The 14,948-nt window shown below is 30.8% G+C and overlaps 1 pseudogene; it reads right to left on the reverse strand.

Annotated features, from left to right (window-relative positions):
- Positions 1 to 12,906, reverse strand: part of LOC149529223 (glucan endo-1,3-beta-glucosidase 7-like) — a 60,212-nt pseudogene extending 47,306 nt beyond the window's left edge.
- Between the last annotated feature and the right edge of the window lie 2,042 nt (positions 12,907 to 14,948).

Genomic DNA, 14,948 nt, shown 5'->3' on the forward strand with positions numbered 1-14,948 from the left:
ACTAAAGGGTTTCTTATTCTTTTTCTCTCATAAATTATTTTTCCTATGACATGTAAAGGTTTATGCATCCAATTAATGAATATAAAATGGATGGAGTTCTACTAAGCACGAGTTAGATTCTTAGTATGTATATAATTAGTTTTTTTAAATTAAATTAAAAGTATTTTATTGCATGAAAATATCTCTCACTCTCAACACAAATTGAGGAGACGATTTCTTATAAATACTCCATTGTAATATGTAATTAGGGTCACCATTATTTTGCAATAAAATTATGCTTTTGGTGCTCACATTTGGAGTGTAGTAATTCTTGCCCAAATGTGTCATTGTTTTGTGAATCTTGTTCATAGAATTGTGATTGAGCCAAGGTTTATTGCTTTGTCTCTAGTTGTGTGATTCATTAGTTCTGGTGTTTGTTATGGTTTTGACAAATTCTGCTGTGTAACTAGCTTGAGAAGAAATCATTGAATTCTGCCTACATAACTTTTTGTCTCGCACGAGTGCACTTTTTGTGGCCTTGTGATTTGATGAAGGGTGAAACATCATACAATCACTAATTTTTCTCACTGATGATTGCATTAGTGGAATCAAGGAAGCATCACTCCTTTCATTGGTTATTTATTGATCTCTTTGAAAGCTTAATTCACAAACGTGTCGTTCTCCATAACTTATGTTTGTTAGGAATTTTCAATTTCATGTTATTTTCTTTAAAGTTTTTTATTTTCTTTGCTAACTCCCTTTGTTAGAATAGGAATTCATACTAGTTACATTCATAAAAAACATAAAAATACAAAAACATAGTTTTTTATCTGTGTATTATTTTGAAGCAGCATGCAGATTTGTCATATCATCCGAAATCAAAATGAACCAGCAAAGGCCTCCTTGTGAACAATCACATTTATCTTCAATTGAACAGATTCTAGTAGGTCATGAGATGAACTCAAAACCTTGTAGTTGGTTCACAAAATCAGCTTTTCAAGAGAGGAGTTCGCAAGAATTCCTATCGTTTAGCATCGTGCATAACAATAGCTCAACACCAACTTATTCCATAGAGAATGTGTAGTTTTCTCCTCATGAATATTCAATAGAATGAAATCCAAAAGACATAGCCTTATCAGTCCTTTGGCCTTTTGTTGTGTCCTTGTTACCAAACACAACAACCCATAGATTATGATCAACCAATATATTTTCAATTTTAAGTTTCCACAACTCAAAGTTCATACCACTAAACTTTTGAATCTTTACTCTCCCTAAACCCACCATCTCAATTACTAGATAAATACTTTCCAAATTCCCACTGGAACTAAATTGACATAGAAAATGACCCTACCCAAAAGGGATAACCCAGGCTCTGATACCACTTGTTAGGAAAGGTACTTGCAGAAAATGCCTTCCAAATGCCAATTCATAGGGGAAATATAAAAGATTGTAAATATACTTTAGAACATTGAGATGAACATGAAAAATGAGAACATTGAAGAAAAAAAATATTCACATAAGATAAACACAAAATACCATATTTAATGTGGGAAACCCTTTTGGGAAAAACTCATCACCCAAAACCCCTTGAGAAACTTTGAATTACAATAAATAATTTACATACAATAAACTCTCATTTTTGGACAAGATCATAGGCTCATATTTCCTTTACAATCAAGCTAAATTTCATAGCCATATAGCCTAATGAATTACGTAGATATTTATACACTCTACAACTCATTATACAAGGCCAATTTCATGAAGTTTTTAGTAAACAAAGTTACATTACTAAGAAGCCTAAAATGAAAAAATCGGTGGAAATTGACCTTGTTGATTCTAAATAAGAGAATGATGGTGGTTGTAGGACCTTGTTCATGAAACTTGACATTCTCTTTAAAGAAAAAATATTCTATATGTATTGCATCTAATGTCTTTCTACATGGTATGAAATGAGCCATCTTAGAAAATCTATCAACAAAAAAGAAAGATAGAATTATTAGCTTTTTGATTTCTACGTAATCCAAGAACAAAATCCATATTGATGTCTTCCCAACGTTTTCTAGGAATAAACAATAGTTTGTACAATCCCACATTCTAACTTGTTCCTTTTGCAACTTGACAAATTCTACAACTTCTTATTTCAAATTTCTAAACATCTTTTAACATCTATGGCTTAAAGTATCTCACAGAGATTAAACTCATTGTTTTATCAATTCCAGAAAAATTTGCAAGTCCTCCATTATGTTTATCCTTTGTTATGATATCCATCATTTATCTTCTTGGTATACACAACCATTTGAACAACATGTCTTCTTAAATAAAATAATCAATGTACCTATTTTGATGATCCATTATTTGTATTTTACAAGATTTCCATTGTTATACAAAATCAATATCAGTTGTATACAAAGTCTTCAAACTATCAAGACCAAGTACCTCAACCTTCATTTCTTTTAGAACATTCTTCTTCTTCTTAATGCATTTGTAACTTTGTTTAACTAATAAAGCCTATGTTTCAACACAAATATAAAAATTTGCAAGTACTTTGTTATCTAGTGTGGGGCTTGATCAATCCCCAATTGGGAGATTGTTAGTTTGTGGTGACTGATCATGGAAATATTGTACATACTCCATAATTCTTTGGGGTTCAAGCCCTATTTTATCGCAAATATTTTAGCAATAATTTTGGGCTAACATGTTATAATTAACTATAGCCCTAAAGTGAAAAAAATGCTTGTTTAAAAGGGCTTAGGGTTAGGAATTGTTTCATAAGATACGATGTAAAAATTGCTTTTTGCGGTGGTATTGAGCTATAAGGGATTACATATTGTAATCAGGTTGTAATCACTGGATCATAATAATATTGGACTTGTTGTTTGGTGTACATAGCCCATGGTTTGGGTGAACCACGTTAAATCTTGGTTTCTTGTGTTCTCTTCTATGTGATTTATTATTTTTTGATATTGGTTATATTTGCATGTAATTTTTATTTTTGTTTGTGGTTAATCCTAACAAGTGGTATCCAAGCCAGGTTGTTTTTTTAGTTATCCTATGCAAGAAAGTTTCACAGTTGAGTGGGAGTGATGGAAGATGAGGGTAAGCTGAAGGTTGACAAGTTTAATGGGCGAAACTTTCCATTATGAAAGATGCAAATGGAAGACTATTTCTATTAGAATGAGTTATGGAAGACGCTAGAAGGAAATACCAAGAACCAGGGAACTATGACAAATGAGGACTGTGATCTTTTAGACAGAAAGGAATTTGGAAGCATTTGATTATGTCTGGCACCATTGGTGACATTTAATATTATGAAAGCAAAGACAACAAATGAATTGATGGAAACCCTAGTGAAATTGTATGAAAATCCCTCTGCTTCAAATAAAGTATTTCTCATGAAGCATTTATTTAATATGAAAATGGCAGAAGGTGGATCTATTGTAGATTATTTAAATGAGTTTAATACTATTTCTAGTTAGTTATCTTTATAGGTATTAATTTTGATGAAGAAATTAGGGCTCTCTTGATTTTGTGTTCTTTGCATGAGAGCTAGAATGACTTGGTAATGGCTATGAGAAATTCCATTTCTGGATCTAATACTCTAAAATATGATGATGTGATTAGTGTTATTTTGAGTGAGGAAAAACGTAGGAAAACCTCAGGTGGATCTACATAAGGAAGTGCTTTGAATGCACAAAGTAAAGGTAGAATGACTAATAGAGGAAATAATTTTAGAAATTGTAGAAAATCAAGAGGAAAATCAAAGGTGAAGAGGTCTCAATCTAGAGGACCGAGAGTTTGTTAGTAATGTGGAAAACCAAGGCATAAGAAGAAAGATTGTTGAACTTGAAAGAACAATGAAGGAGATAAACCAGAAGGGAACAAAGAGGAAAATTTGATAAGTAACAAATCTGAAGAGGATTCTTTTCTTCTTTCTTTAGAAAGTGTTGATGATTCATGGGTTTTAGATTCTAGTGCTTTATTTCATGTTACACCTCATAGAGGTTATTTTATTGATTATGTCCAAGGGCATTTTGGGCATGTTTATTTGGGGGATAATGAACCTTTTTAGATTGTTGGAAAGGGAAAGTTAATATTAAGTTACAGAATAGGAATCATTGGCTACTACATGAGGTAAGACATGTTGCAAGGCTAAGTAGAAATTTAATTTCAACAGGGCAACTCGGTGATGGGGGTTGTGTAGTTTCTTTTAATGATAGAAACTAGAAGGTTTCAAAAGGTTCCCTTGAAGTAGAAAAATGTGTGAAAGTAGACACCTTATATCTTTGTACAAGTCATACTGTTCCTTCCACTTTGATTGTTTTAAAGAAAAATGAATGTTTAGGAACAATTACTGCAGTTGAGTAGGGATAAAAAATAGCTACTGTAGATTCTGATACAATGTTGTGGCACAAAAGACTTGGGCACATAAGTGAGAAAGCTATGAAATGAATTTATTCAAAGAAATTTCTACCAATTCTAAAATGTGTTAATATGGACTTTTGTGAAAATTGTGTGTATGGAAAATAAAAGAGAGTGAGTTTTGTGAAGACTAGGTAGGAAAAGAAAAATGAGAAATTTGAGCTTGTGCATACAAATGTATGGGAACCAACTCAGGTATCTTCCCTCTGTGGCTCTCATTATGTTGTTAGATTTATTGATGATGTAACTAGAAAAGTATGAGTTTATTTCCTTAAATAAAATATGATGTATTTCAAACTTTTAAGAAATGGAAATGCTTGGTTGAAAATGAGACTAGTAAGAAATTAAAATGTCTTAGATATGATAATGGTGGTGAGTATTGTAGTCATGAATTTGAAGATTATTGCTCCACTAATGGTATTCATAAACAAAAAATTGTTCCAAGGACTCCATGGGAAAATGGAGTAGCTGAATGCATGAACAAGACTATAATGGAGTGTGCAAGGAGCACGAGGTTACATGCTAGGTTTCCCTTAAAGATGTAGGTGGAGGCTATCACTACTATTGTATATTTGATTAACAGAGGTCCCTTTACTCCTTTGGGATGTGGTATTCCAAAGGAAGCATGGACTAGTAAGAAAGTGGGTTATTCTTTTCTTAGAACCTTCAGTTGTGAAACATATGCTCATATAGATTCTAAAAATAAAATCAATCTAAAAGATAACTCAAAGAAATGTGTATTTTTTGGATATGACATTGATGAATTTTGTTATAGAATTTGGAATTTTAAAAATCATAAAATTGTAAGAAGTAGGGATGTTATATTCAATGAGAAAGTGTTGTACAAAGATTTGTTGTAGCAACATGAGAAGAAAGAAGATGATTATGTAGTGCTAGATGATACTACAAAAGATGATGTTACAACACTTCCTCATGATGCACAAAAATTGCAACAACAAATACCACACACACCAGTGAATATTAGATGATAAACAAGGCTATGTAGACCTCAAGAAATATTTTTTTCCCTCTTTGTATTCTATTTATTTATTGATGCTAGTAAATTAGATTTTTATGATGAAGCTATGTTGGTGGATACTAAGATTTAATGGGAGTTTGGTAAGGAAGACGAAATGGACTCCTTGCTGAAATATAAGACTTGGGATTTATGTAAGTTTCCTGGAAGTAAATGGGCTTTATAGAATAAATGAGTTTACAACATTGAAAGAAGAGGATGAAGGTAAGAAAATATTTAAAGCCAGGTTAGTGGTAAAAGGATTTGCATAGAAAAAAAGGCATTGATTTTGATGAGATATTCCCTCCTATTGTTAAAATGACTTCTATTCATACTGTTTTAAGTATTGTGGCTAATGAAGATTTTGATTTGGAGTAGCTTGATGTTAAAACAACCTTCCTTCATGGTGATTTGGATGAAGATATGTATGGCAGAGCCATAGGGATTTGAGGTCAAAGGTAAGGAGAACTTAAAGTGCAAATTGACAAAAGATTTATATGGCTTGAAGCAAGCACCGTGGCAATGGTATCTGAAATTTATCAGTTTTATGCATGAGCATGGATATAGTAGGTGTCATTTAGATCATTGTGTTTATTTTAAGAGGTTGGATGATGACAACTACATTATTTTATGTTTATATGTTCATGATATGCTTATAGTTGGATCTAACATTGATCACATTAAGGGGCTAAAATGCCAATTAGCACATGCATTTGCTATGAAGGATTTGAGGGTAGCAAAAAAAATCCTTGGTATGAAGATTTGTAAAAATAGGAAGAATAGGAAATTGACATTATCTCAAGTTGATTATATTGCAAAGGCGTTGCAACATTTCTCTATGGAGAATGCTAAAGATGTTAGCACAACATTACCTAGTCATTTGAAGTTGACTAGGAAGATGTATCCAAAGACACAAGAAGAGAAGGATAAGATATCCAAGGTACTTTATGCTTTAGTTTTAGGAAGCTTGATGTATTCTATGGTATATATATGGCCAGATATTGCACATGCAATGGGAGTCCTTAGTAGGTATATGAGTCATCTAGGACTTGAGCATTGGAATGCAATTAAATGGATTCTCAGATATTTGAGAGGAACATCTAGTAAGTGTCTACATTTTGGTGGCTCTACTACTGATTTACAAGGATATGTTGACTCATATTTGGTAGGGGATATTAATACTAGGTGGAGTACTATAGGTTATGTATTTACTATTGGTGGGGCAACAATCAGATGGGTTTTTAGGTTACAGAAGGTGAACACTTTATCCACTATAGAGGCAGAGTATGTCGCTGCTACAGAGGTAGCCAAGGAGATGATATGGCTTCAATTATTCTTGAAAGAATTGGGGCACCCTCAAAAGGATAATTATTTGTTTATAGATAGTCAGAGTGCCACTCATCTTGCAAAGAATTCAGCTATGCATTCAAAGACAAAACACATTAAGTTGCAGTACCATTTTACTCGAACAATTTTGGATGATGGACAATTAAAGCTAGAAAAGATAAATATAGATGAAAAACTAGTAGATATGTTTACAAAGGTAGTGACAAGAGAGAAGTTGAACTCCTCTTTACCTTCAATTGGTCTTCTAGACTAAATAGACTAAAAAAATAACTGAGTCTAGGATGGTTTGATCTAGTGGGAGCCCCATGTGGTAGAGATATTGCTAGAGGATCAATCTCCAAGTGGGAGATTGTTTTCTAGTGTGGAGACTGATCCATCCAAAAGTGGGAGATTGTTAGTTTGTGTTGACTAATCAAGGAAGCATTGTACATACTTCATAATTCTTTGGGGTTTGGGCCCTATTTTATCACAATTTTTTTGTCAATAATTTTGGTTCGACATATTATAATTAACTATAACCCTAAAGTGGCAAAAATACTTGTATAAAAGGGATTATGGTTAGGGATTGTTTCATAAGGTGTAGTGGTATTGAGCTATAAGGGATTACAGATTGTAATCAAGTTGTAATCACTGAATTGTAATAATATTGGACTTGTTGTTTGGTGGGTGTAGCCTAGGGTTGGGGTGAACCATGTTAAATCTTAATTAGTGTCTTGTTTTCACTTTTGTGTAATTTATTATTTTCTAATATTGGTTATATTTACATGTAATTGTTATTTCTGTCTGTGGTTAATCCTAAAACACTGAACCCATTTCATATGTTTCTAATTCAACATATTATAACTATCCAAGTATTACAAGGATTTATGATTGGTATACAAAACAAATTCCTTAGGCATCAAATAATGTCCCCATTTCTTCAAAGCTTGAACAATAGCACAAAACTACTGGTCATAAACTAAGTATTTCTTCTTATCATAATTCAATTTATCATTATAAAAGAAATAGGTTTACCTTCTTGGATCAAAATGGCTCTAGCTGCATTTTGACTTGCTTCACAATCAACATGAATCAACTTAATAAAATTATGCAAATTTAAAATAGATGATTCATTGACCTTTTGTTTTAGGTTCTCAAAGATTTTATCTTCTCAATGTGTCCACTTAAATTATTTTTTATCATCTCTCATTATTTTTTAAATCACATTATGAATCAAAATAATTGTTTTGATGAGCTTCCCATAGAAACTAGTCAATCCATGAAAAGATCTAACTTCACCAACACTCTCTAGTGTAGAACAATCCAAAACAACCTTTATTTTCTCAAGATCCATCTTTAATCCATCAACTAAAATAAAAAAAACCAATATAGACTGTGTCCTCTTTTAGAAAAGAATACTTCTTCAAGTCAATCAACATCATCTCCTTCTTTAGCCTCTATAACACTTGTCTCATGTGTATCAAATGATCTTCTTCAATCTTACTAAATACCATAATATCATCAAGGTAAAAATTTATAAACTTCTCCAAGAAATCTTTTTGAACTTCATTCATTAGCCTCATGAAAGTACTATGTGCATTAGTTAAACCAAAATGCATAACCTACCCTTCATACAAACCTTCATTTTTCTTGAAGTCTTCTACTCATCTCCTTCTCTAGTTTTGATCTAATGATCACCAATCTTCAAATCAATATTAGTGAAAGGCTTTTCTCCACTCAAAGTAACCATGATATTAACCATCCTTAGAAAAAGAATCCTATACTATATTGTGATCCTATTTATATCTCTCGAATAAGTACACATTCTCTATTCTATACTCTTCTTATCTTCCAATACTGTGGGTACCATACAAGGACCCCAACATTCTCTGATCAAACCATTCTACATCAATTCTTGAAATGTTTTATTCAACTCTTCATTTTTTGTAGGTGTCAATATATATTGTGTTTTGTTGGGAAAACTAGCTCCAAGTATAAGATCCATATAATGATTGATACTTCTAACTAGTGTTAATCCATTAGGTATATTATGTGAGACAAAATTTTAGAAATCTATAATGCCCCACTCAAGAATGTAAGAGAAATTAACTTACTATGTTACAATAGTCTACCAAAAAATTATTTTTAAAGGTTTGTACAAATAAGATAACAATGTAGAAGCAATATACACACGCACATCAAGTACACAAGCAGTAAAAAATATAATTTCCATTCCTCAAGGGTTCCTTCATGTTGAGTCACATTTCAGAAAGTTTTATTAATTAGTTTAAATCTTAACAACAATGCCCACAATCATAAATGAATAACAAATACATAATCTCATAAGCAAATGCATAAATACAACTTGTATGATAAAGAACATCCAAATAACAAAATCCACTACACATATCATAGAGTATGTAATAAATACAAGTACATCAAATATAATATATCAACCCCTAGGATCTCAAAATACAAGATACATAGATACAACATCTGAATAGAAATCTTTAGGATGAGAGCAAGAATGATAAAGGTATGACTGCATCAATGAACATCCAACATTGATGCCAATTCATGGAGGACCCAAATCATAAGAAGTCACTACCTCTTGACCATATGGTCACCTAATCAATCTCACACTTCCACTGTGCATGGGAGATAATGTGCGACCTACATACATATATCAAATCATTAAATCAATCCTAGGAAAGGAATCTTAATGACCAAATCCACCTCAAGGATACACAAACTATTGATAAATAAATAGAACCAAATTTGAATAGATACTCAACCAATTCCAACACTACATACCAAAGTCAACAAAAGCTACCAAGTATAAATCAAGTATTGAAATCAAAGAGATACAACACTAAAAGAAAACCACTTCCAACTAAAATGCCAAGTGTCAAATGAATAATAACCAACAAATAAATAACTATCTTCAATGAATGTGTACCACCCATAATAATTAAGATCCAATAATGAGTATCAACAATAAATACATTCAACAAGAGACACTATTAGAGGAATAAATTAAAAAAGCATGAAGGAGAATCAGATTGCATATTACAAAGTGTCATCACATGGTCAAACTACTTGAGTTACCCTACAATGGTCTCTCACTAGGCCTCAGAACCTCAAGTGTTGAGTTACCCTAGATTGGTCACTCTCGATCCCAAACCCTCAATGTTACACATGTGAAACTAGAATACCCTCTCATGAAAATGAGGAAAACTAGTCATATCTCTCACTAGGCATCATCTCATTTTTTTCCTTAGCCTATACAAACACTAAAGGCATGGGCAGTGCAATATCTATAAGTTATCTCTTTAATGTGTGTCTCAATATTTTAATTACTATTTTATCACTTATTAAACAACTTACAATGAGTTACCCTAGTAGCCACTTTGAGCCCCGACCCTCATTGCAAGCCACTCCCACATAAATGCACCTAGACAACCTTCCCAAAGCTCAAACACTATAATTGTGTCATATACCACAAAAGCCATAATGATCAAACTCAATTCCTTGAAACGCAACCCACAAATTAATAATTAATTCTCAAAACCCAAGTTAACTTAAATACTCATTAAAGATAAAACTCATAAACGTAAATCTCAATTTGAATCATAAAATACATCATGTCATCTAATCTAATAATCATAAAATAAATCTCAAAAGCCTCTAATGCACATCCTAGTTTGGCCAACTATACAAGGCACATAAAACCACCATGAAATAAATATCACAAGACTTTAAAAAAATAAAAAAAATACATAGTTTTCAACCATGTGGTTTAATTTCATCATTTATATGTTTAGATTGAGCCATAAGGATTTTTTTAGCAATAAAGTAAGAATATACGTATTTACATAAATTGTCAAGCTAATATACTTATTTAAATGAATAAGTATTTAAATGTCAAATCTCTTTGTGCATATAAAATGTTATGCAATATTATCATGTTATTAATTTAAATAATCTTAAATTATAAATGACTTATCTTGATAGATTAAATATTAATATCAATTTCATTTTTAAAATATTAATCTAACTTCTATTTAAGTCCAATATCAATAATTATTTTTCATTTAACTCATAATGCAACTATAAATAAATCAAACTTGAAATTATAATTATAATTAAATTATTTATAATTTCCCTCATAATACTAAATATTCATAACTAGATGATTACATAGTGAACTTCATCACAACTTCTCTTAAAATATAACAAAATTATATATATAAACTTCCCACTTGCATTAATAAGTATATAATCACTTATATGCAACTAATAGTTTAACTAGACTTGAGAAATTATTAATACTAACATCCACTTTACAAATAAATGAGTAACATTTATTTCTCTTGAAATTAATAAATAATATTTTTTTCCATTTTTAAAAACTTATTATTAATTTCCAAAATTAATAAATAATAATAAAAGATTAACAATTTTTTAGATTTGGGATTCACAATGACAAGATTTATTAGTGTTGATACATAGTCTCTCTAGATGCAGTCTTTCTTCTTCTACATCTTTTTTTGTATCACGCAATGACTAGAATTTTTCTTTTTTGGTTCTTTTCTTTGGGAGCCATTTTTGAACTAGTTATTATTAATATAAATATCAAGTTTTACAAAAATAAATAAAAACAACAATAATAATAAAGTTCTTTTTAAAATCTGAAAAATCAAATTATATATTTTTAAAATAATAATAAGCATACAATTATATTTTCACACGTCTATGATCTTACTATTTTATAATATTTTACTAAACATTTTTATTTTTAAAGTTTGTACATCATAAGATAAAAATGCGGAAGCAATATACACACACATCAAGTTGATCACACAAGCAATTACAAATACACTTTCCATTCGCCAAGGGTTCCTTAATGTCGAGTCACATTTAAGAAAGCTTTTAAAACTAGTTTTAATCTTAAGCACAATGCCTTCAATCATAAATGAAAAAAAATGCATAATCTCATGAGAAAATACATAAATATAACTAATATGATAAATAACATTTAGATAACAAAATCCACTATACATGTCATAGGATATGTAATAATAAATACAAGTACATCAAATACAATACATCAACCCATTGGATCTCAAAATACAAGAAACATAAATACATAGATACAACATATAAATAGGAATCTCCAAGATGAGAACAAGAATGATAAATGTACAATTGCATCAATGAACATCCAACATCGGTGCCAATCTATGGGAGACCTAAATGGTAAGAAGTCAGTACCTCCCAACCAAATGGTTATCTAATCAGGCTCCCACTCCCATCGTGCAAGGGAAATAATGTATGATCCACATACAAACACAAAATCATAAAATTAATCCCAGGAAAGGAATCCTAAAAGTCAAATCTACTTCAAGGGTACACAAACTTTTGATAAAGAAAGATGACCAAATTCAAACAAACACTCAACCAATTCCAATAGTACATACCAAGGTAAAAAAAAAAAAAGTATAAATCAAGTATTGAAATAAAAAAAATACAACACTGAAAAGAAATAATTTTCAAATCAAATTCCAAGTGTCTAAAGAACAAGAACCAACAAATAAATAATTATCTTCAACAAATGTCCACAACCCATAATAATTAATATAAAATAATGAGTATAAACTCACAATAAATGCATCCAACAAGTACACCACTAGAGGCAAAAATAAAAAACCATGAAGGATAATTAGGTTATATACTTGAGAGTGTCATCATATGGTCAAAATACTTGAGTTACCTTGGATTGGTCTCTCACTAGACCCCAGACCCTTAAGCATTGAGTTACCATGGACTAGTCACTCTGGACTGTGTAACCTCAATGTGACACAAGCAGAACTAGAATACCCTCTCATGAAAATGAGGAAAATTAGTCATACCTCTCACTAGGTATCATCACATTCCCATCCTTAACCTATACAAGCACTCAAGGCATGGGTGATGCAATATATCTAACTTATTTTTTTAATGTGTGTCTAAATATTTTGCAATGAGTTACCTTGGCAGCCACTTTGGGCCTTGAATCCCATTACAATATTTTCCCATATAAATGCAGCTAGAGAACCTTCCCAAAGTTCACAACCCATACTTGTGTCCCATACCACAAAAGCCTTAATGATCAAAATCGGTTCCATAATAGCCAACCTGAAAAATAATAGTTGGTTCTCAAAATCCAAGTTAACATAAATTCTCATTAAAGAAGAAACTTATTAATATAAATCTCAACTTGAGTCATAAAATACATCATGACATCTAGTCAAATAATCATTAAAGAAATCAAAAAAGCTTTTGGTGCATATCTTAGTTTGGAAAACTATATAAGTCACATAAACCATCGTGAAATAAATATCATGATAATTTAAACAAAACATAATAAGCATGTAGCTTTCATTCATATGGATTAATTTCCCCATTTTCTATGTTTAGATTGAGCCATAAGGATGTATTTAGCAATAAAGTAAGAATATACTTGTTTACATAATTTTTTCTAATGATAGCCAATCTTCAAATCAATATTGGTGAAATGCTTTTCTCCACTCAAACAATCCATAATATTATCCACCGTCAGAAATAGAAACCTATACTATATTGTGATCCTATTTATTTCTCTCAAATAGGTATACATTCTCCCTTCTACACTCTTCTTAGGTTCCAATATTGTAGGTACCACACAAGGACTCAAATATTATTCAATCAAACTTATTCTGCATCATTCTTGGAATTATTTATTCAACTCTTCATTTTTCGTAGCTGCCATCTATGTTGTGTTTTGTTAGGAAAATTAGCCCCAAGTATAATATCCATATAATGACTAATACTTCTAACTTGTGTTAATCCATTAGGTACATTATGTGAGACAATATTTTAGAAATTTGTAATGCCCTGCTCGAGAACCTAAGAGAAATTAACCTACTATACTAAAATATTCTACCAAACATCTTTTTTTTAAGTTTGTACTATAAGACCTCACGTAGCTAAACACTCAAGAAATCTTATTTATTGAATATGAATCATAGTAATTAAATTAAAATGGCTCTATATTGGTTGTGAGACTATTTCATTAGATGAGTTCTTATATTTACATGCATGCATCTTCTTCAATTATGATAGATGTAATACCTTTTTTTTTCATTTATATTTGTTGTTGACAAATATCAACCAATGATCATGTATGCACACATGTAATTTTGATATGATTTAGATCTAAGACTATATAGATTGACAAATAAATAAATTGCAACTATAATTATTAGAAATCAGATAACTACTATGAATTAAATTATTATTTTCTAATTCTATTGAGGTTTTGTGATGTAGACAACATAACGTGAAAATAAATTCAAGGGAGACAACAATACCAAATCAAATGCCTCAAAGAAAAGGGGGTTGTAAAATTAATATTTTTATGAATAGAAATGGAATATATATATGTATGTATGTGTGTGTGTGTGTGTGTGTGTGTGTGTGTGTGTGTGTGTGTGTGTGTGTGTGTGTGTGTGTATCATGCATATATCTATACATCCATGTATATATATATATATACATATACATATGCATATATATACATACATACATCTATACATATACATATACATATACATATACATATGCATATACATATATATATGTATATGTATATATGTATGTATGTATATATATATATATATATAGAGTCTAGGGCATGGAAACCCATATATATATATATATATATATATATATATGGGTTTCCATGCCCTAGACTCTCTATGGCTTAGAACTATATATATATATATATATATATATATATATATATATATATATATATATATATGGAAACCCTTGTTCTATGCCCTAGATTCTCTATGGCTTAGAACTATGTGTGTGTGTAGTTCTAAGCCATAGAGAGTCTAGGGCATGAAAACCCTTGTCTTATGTTTAAACTCGTATAGATTTTTTTATGGGTCATTAACTGATGTTGTTTGGTCAATTTTATGGATTCTTGTACAAAAATAGGTCCCTAGGGTCAATACCTTGGGGTTGTGGACCTTTACAACATGTGATATTGTCCTTAGGACTTGATATGGCCCTTCCAAAAGTCACTTTCTTGAAGGTGACGAGTTAGGACCTTGGGGAAGTTGTTTTAGTATGTAATTCCTATATATCTTGTGAAGATTGAAGAAAAGGTCATTGCCCACTT

The sequence above is a fragment of the Cupressus sempervirens genome, chromosome 11 (assembly GCF_028749045.1).
Source record: "Cupressus sempervirens isolate cs-2001-9-10 chromosome 11, ASM2874904v1, whole genome shotgun sequence".
Lineage (NCBI taxonomy): Eukaryota > Viridiplantae > Streptophyta > Pinopsida > Cupressales > Cupressaceae > Cupressus > Cupressus sempervirens.